This window comes from Crocodylus porosus, unplaced genomic scaffold (genome assembly GCF_001723895.1).
Source record: "Crocodylus porosus isolate Cpor-Errol unplaced genomic scaffold, CroPor_comp1, whole genome shotgun sequence".
NCBI classification, from domain to species: Eukaryota; Metazoa; Chordata; order Crocodylia; family Crocodylidae; genus Crocodylus; species Crocodylus porosus.
In genome coordinates this window covers 29,956,322-29,963,351 of record NW_017728910.1, presented here as the reverse complement: position 1 = coordinate 29,963,351, position 7,030 = coordinate 29,956,322, and positions in this window count along the sequence as shown.

Here is a 7,030-nt window from a genome sequence, read left to right as displayed (position 1 = left end):
AAGAAAGACAGAATATGCTATGCTTCAAAGGAAAGAGAATTTTGCTGGATCCATTGTAAAAAAATATTCATTTTCCACATGGAAATAATATAGCTGTGGTCAGGACACCAAGGCTGCTTTGATCTGTTGAGTATGTGCTGGTCATGCAATTAAAAGTTATCTTGAGGGTAGCTTTAATGACTGACCCATGTGGACTATATCATGACCTTGTGCAGAAAAATGTGGTTGATGCTAAAGTTTTTGTGATCTTTTGCTAAATCATAATAGGAATGACGCACAAAAATGTCAATCTATATTCATTCCAAAAAGGGGAACCTTTGGCCAAATAGGCCCTCCTCTACTTAGGTCCCCGATTCCCAGCCTAGTACCTTAATCTCTTGCTAACCTTGTGCTCAGTTTTTCTCCATGCTAGAGTGTGGCACCATTTCACAGAGAATTTGTCAAAGGAATGGTGCAGGGACTTGTGTAGCAAGCAGTAATATTTCAGTTACATGTTCATTATAGATCACCCCAAATTGTTTAATCCATAAATTGCAAATTGACTTTTAGATCAATTTTGAGCCATTTGTGCTTCTTGTTCTGACCTTGTTTAGATATATATATGACTTGTTTATCTGGCAGGGTCCTCAAGTTTAACTCTGCAAAGAGAACTGTCAAGAAAGATAACTTACATGCAGCTTTGAACAAGATTTCTAGCACCATATTTATTGTGAAACCGTAAAAAATCCAAAGACATACTGCAGCCATACAGACATGACAGAATGCTTAGCATATTAATGATTATGGCTCACTATGATGTTATTTCTATTTTTTTTATGCAAGAGACAAGTATTTCTTAGGGTGGTATCTTTTATTGGACCAACTGCATAGCTGAGATAGAGTTACACTAGCTTTCAAATTCAAGACATTCTTCATTCAATTTTTTTATTATGAAAATGGATTAATATGCCATTTTCCTATCTTCTTACAATAGTTAGAGCAAGAAAGAGAGCTTGCTCTTAGAATGTAAATTTTTCCTGTTTCGCAAGTTTTAATTATGTGTTGCAGTTTGATATTTTCTATGTTGCATTTTCATTATTTGTCATTTCTGATTCTTCTTACCTATGTTAAAAATTGAATGAGAACTGCAAATGACAGACACTTCAGTCCCATTGTTTGTGCATTTGTAATCCAACGACAATAAATCTCAAATCTGATGAAAACTAATTTTGCAATGCATAAACATGACAAAGATATAGTCTTAAAATTCTATTTCAGTTTCCAACTTGCTGCTTGAAGCTAAGAGAGGTGGATGAGATCCAAAGTCTACAGGGTACTTTTTGGTCTAGGTCTTTGAAGATCACTGAGACTTTCTCAAACTGCATTTTATTAGCACTGTATATTTTTTTCCTTGTAAAGCTCACTCACTTTCTTGTAATTTTTTTCTTCCCTATCCAGTTGAAACCAGTATATTCATACCAAGATCAAAGACAAAATGTTGACATTCACACTGTTGGATATTTAAATAAAATTCTTATATAAGTATCTATTAGGCAAGATTTACTTCATGCCATTTTCAATCAACTTCATAGGCAAGCAGTACATATAGAAAAATAAATCCCCCTATTCAGACTTATACAAATATTTCATATACACTTTGTTTATTCATTGGAAGAAACTGAGCATATCTTCCGCAGTTTTACTGCAGGTCATCTGAAGGGCGGTATCAGGATTCCTGTGATCCATGTAGGCCTCCCAAAGGGGCAAAGAACAAGACCTGTTTGATCCAGCACCTGCTGTGAAGCCATCACTTGGATACTTTTTTGTAAATTTTTGCCAGACTGTGAATGGAATAAATATGTAAGAAAGAGCAACAGGAAAATCAGCTGGATATCGACAAAAATGCCATTAGGAACCACTGATCAATCATTTCAGGGCTGCTTTCTTCTGCTGGGCTTGTAGCATGAGCAAGGTCAGCAACGGGCATCAGTGCTGACTGTCCCAGGCCACCTTGTAGTTTATAGCTGTGTAAGACATGAGTTGTTCCTTGCACATGATGAAGCTGATATTGTCTTACTAAATTATGTACAAGATGTAAAACATGGCAGTCAGCATCCTAACGTAATGTTTGTGAATAAAAGCCAGTTAAGAGACTAAGGGATAAACTTTGAAAGCTTCCTAAAGTGATTTTGCCATGCTATTTCTCCTGCTATGGAAAGCAGTTATGAAGTTTAGCTCCATGAAAAACTTTAGAAAAAAATAATATGAATTATCAAATAAATGATTCGATTTTTTTTTAAGTTTAGGTAATTTGGAACTTCATAAAAAGGCATTATGAACTGGATTTCATTAATGGTTTTTGAACCTATTAAACTTGTTAATGACCTCCAAGATTAAGTAGCTGTTAAAATGTTTACATGGCTGCCAGTCAGCATACAATAGTCCACCATTCTGTGATGGGTAACCACCAAAATATTTAGTCCTATATAACATATAAACTAAGCTTTAAAATGTGGTTATAAACTGGAAACATTGTTTTAAAATGGTACCTTCCTGTCTTCAGTCATGTCTGTTTTATTTACTGAAAACTATCTCTTCAGACATACTATTTATATGATACAAGACAGAAATGCCATTTTTTAATCCATTTTCAGTCTATGGGACAAATGTAGACATACAGGCCACTGTAGGAGCAGAAAGCCCAACAAGCATCAGAACTGAGGTAAATCCACTTTGCAGTGAAAGGAAGTGTGAGAAGGCCATCAGTGTAGTCTCATCTGTATGTGTGGAAGCTCCCCCCATTCCAAGGCCCAAGGCTAGAGGGTGATTTCTTGATGGTACAAATCAAACTGCCAAAAAACCCTGGTGAAAGAAGTATACAGCAACTGTGGTTTATGTTCCTAACTTTAAACGGCTGAAAAAGTGGCTCTTCTACTACTTCTTAAACTGGAGGGAATTCTATTAATCTATTCAGCCCATGGCACCCTACTTCGATAATCCATTTACTTCACTAGCAGCTGGATCCAGATTTGGCTCTTTAACTATCATGGCACATCTACTGGAAGAGTGACTGATTAATCTTATCTATTTTACACATAGATGAGTGCACAAATGGTGTGCTGTTTCCAGTCTGGCTTTGGCTAGTAATTATAACTGTAGAACTTTTCCAGATGATAGGTTGGGTTACCAGTTATACAGGCAGCCAACATACATTACAGAATATGTAGAACTCCTTTGGCCGTGCATGGCCGTGCCATACAGTGCTATAAAATACACTGAACAATATGGGCCTAAGACATGAGTAGTGGTATACAGAATATGCGGTCCTTAAAATTTAGCTCTATCATTTGTTCTGATGTATAAAGTACTATGATGGTAGTACATTCTGGTACATTCTGAAATGCTGTAGTAAAACTGTACTACAGCATTTCAGAAGCTCTTTATAAATTGTCACACTGCAGGCATAGCAGTTTTATCAAAGCAAGAATAAATGGTCAAATTAAATCTACAAAGGATAAGCTTTTCTATAGTGGTAGCACAAGCTTAACTCTGGTCCCACTGAAGTCAATGGTAAACCTTCCTTTAATTCCACAGGGAGTAGAGTAAAACTTCAGTGGGCATGTCTACATGTGCAATTAATGCACCTGACTTCTGCACAGAAAATTCAGCTGCATTAAACTGTGCTCCTGCATGCATCTGAATGTGCACCCATTGGGATCAAATTTGCTCCTGAAGGCTGCATCCAGTTGAGCATGGCTGTGCAGTATGTAGCACCACAAGCATGTCTGTGGCACCACATACCACACATTTAGATGTTTTCTGTGCTGCAAGGGAGTACTGCCCATGAGTACACTGCTCTGTTTTTTTCTGCAGGCTTTTTCTGATGCCTGGATATCTTGCAGAAAAAAAAACAAACAAACATGGGACAGGGCATGCAGAGGCATTACGCACCACTCAAAACTAGAGCCAGGCCACCCGGAGCTGTGCTGCAGCTGCCGGCCAGGCTCCATGTGGCAGAATCACTGCTGCTACAGCCCTGGAAGGTCCCCAGGACCCCAGGTAAGGGGTAAGCACAGTGGTGGCCCCAGCTTCCCTTACTCTACACAGGGTAAGTTGCCATGTGCCAAAGCATACATGGCATGGGCATTTCCCAAGGACAAGTAGCAGCAGCACAATTTGCACTGTGCTAGTTGTCCCCAGGGAACCAAACATCCATGCTCATTGGGACATGTCCAGTGGGAACAGTTTAGTCTAGGACTGCTCCTTTCCAGGTCTGCCCCTCTGGAGCAGCCAGGGGGAGCTCCAGGCTCCTCCAGGTGCCTGCTCTGAGCTAGGAGGCAGTATGGGGGGTCCTGATCTCCACAGGGTGGGGGAGAGCTGTCCCAGCTGCCCATCAGCCAGGACAGTTCTCTAGGCCACATGGAAATTGGGATGGGTCCTGATCACCACATGGCTGGGAGACAGTCTTTCTGCATCCACTGTGGCCCCCTGCTACCTAGGCTGACTGGGAACAATTTGCTCATGGTCAGCATCTGCATATAAACTTTGGCACATTAGTTTCATGGACCAGTTTCTAGTATCTCTATCTACACATACTGGAAAATGGCACATTACATTAAACTACTGTGCAGTAATTGTTGCAAACCTGTAGACAGTGACACTTTACTGCACATTTGTCTAATGCAAAGTAAAGCATCTCATGTAGACACACCCAGTGAATGCTTTTCAAAGTCCACTCAAAAAAGAGATGCTCTCTACTTAGAGAAATACTGAACTTTGCAAAGGGATGCTGAGATATGGATATTTAAAAATTTTGAATATGGACACCAATTTCTTTCCTGAAATATATGGAGGTAATACAACTGTCAATACATAATATGCACAGGAAATGCACAGAAAGGCCTCAGAAGCAGAATTGTCACAATACAATTTACATATAACAATGGACTGAAATCCCACTCCCTTTAAATTCAATGGGAAAAATTCCATTGATTTCAGTTGGCCAGAACGTTAGCCATAATCCTTTTACTGGAACTGGTTAAAAGTTTTTGAATGAGATTATCTTGTGGAAAGAAAATATATTTTATTAAATAAAACAAAAACAACTGTAAAACAAAATATTTTGAAATTTTAATTTCATTTCTTCTTCTCCCCACTGTGAAAGGGGCAGTGAAAGCCCCTCTAGGGGGTCCTGGACCCTCACCACACATGCCCCAATACCTACCACAAGGATCCCTATGAGTGGCAGATGGGAGGAATCACAGGTGAAGGCTCCGCGATTCCGAAGTTGCCTGCAGCTGTGGATCAATGAGGGCTGTGGGTGAAGCCTCTGAGAGCCACAGGCTGCTCAAATTGCAGCTGGGAAAACAGCTGGTTAGTTGGCAGAGGGAGGAAAAGATGCCGCCAGGGAGACACCTGCTGCCAGGAGGGAAATTGCCTGGCTAAGAGCAGAAGGAAGAGATGCCGCCCAGGAGATGCCAGCTGCTGGGAGGGAGATCTCCCAGCTGAAGGCAGGAGAGGAGGAGCTGAGTGGAGATCAGAGGCCTCCAACCAGGCAGGGGAAGCCCATGGCCCGTTAGAACAACCCTGAAGCCCCACCAGGGAATCCAAGTATGGTGGTGGGAGACATCACCAGGGAGTGGCTACCCCCCATGAAAGGCACAGTGGGGAGACAAGAGCGACCTGGTGTGGGAACCACGCCTCCCACCACTGAGCCAGGAAAGATGGAGAGTGACCCCGGGCCAGCTAGAGGTCCGAGGTGGTCAAACTGAGGAGGCGGATCCAAGAGGGACATGGGACAGCGGTCCTACCCCACAGTCACCTGGAGCACAGGGATGAGTGAATCCTCCATCCTTCTGCTTTAGTTTCTTTGTTTTTGAACCACCAAGGGGCACTGGGAGACAGGATCCCAGGGGTCCTTTGGTGAATGCCAGATGTTTGTTTCAGTTGGGTTCATTGGACACCCTAGCTAGCCCGGAGACAGGGCAGACTTATGCGCTGCATTCAGCCTGAAGCCAAGGAACCAGCTGTGGGAAAGGTGGAACTGGATGGGAAGGCCTGAGCTAGTCTGAGGTGGTCATGCAGGCCATGGATGTAGTAAGGGTGGGGTAAAGGGGAGGTTTGGAGCCCCACTAAGAAAGAACCAGGATCAAGACTTCTTTACTTGTGGGGGGCCACCTGAAGGGAACTGCCTCCCCAACAAAGAACTTCGAAAATGTGGCAGGTAAGTAGGAGCAGCACCCATACCATCTAGGTGGCACCCAAGCCTAAGTCTCACCCTGACATCACTTGGAGGCAAGGCGTCCATCAAGAAGAGGCCAAAGCCTTATAACACCTACACTCGACACCCACTTTTAACTTTTTTGTTTTCCCTAAGTTCTTCAGAGCAAAATGAAAAAAAAAAGAGGAAAATAAATGTACACACACACACACACACACACACACACACAGACTTTTGTGTGGTCAAGTGTGTTCAGGTTTTGTTTTGCTGTGTATCTTGTTGGTGCTGTATATTTTGTTTCCTATAGGACTGGAGAGAACCATCCACCCATCCCTCCCTTATTGTGTCCAGACCCTTTGTCTTAAGCTTCCTTCCAAAGAACCTGTGGAATCAGTTTGATATCTGGCCACTTCACCAGGGGTTGCTGACCACCTTTAAATTGATTGCTTTGCATTAACAGTTTTCCAGTGAGGCTGCATCTTGAGCTGGGACCCTGGATGAGAAAAGTTATATAAGGTTGGGGCCAGCTGGTCTGGGCTCTCTCTCGCTCTTCCTCCTGAGGCTGCTGAAGCCTGAACACTGATTTGGGAGCCAGAGGGCCTGCTTCCTATGGGGAGGTCACCCTCTCCCCCCGCCAAACCCTCCACTCTTCACTGATGAGGCAGACTCAAGCTATGTGAAGGGGAAGTCACAGGTACAGGGAGAGAAAGTCTATCTCAGGGCTTGGAACCTCTGTTCTCTCCCCTCCCTGTCCCCTTTTGCTTTGTGGGTTTTTGAGTTGGATGATGCTGTGAGGGGTGGGGGTTTCAATCCCTGAGGCAAACTGGCTAA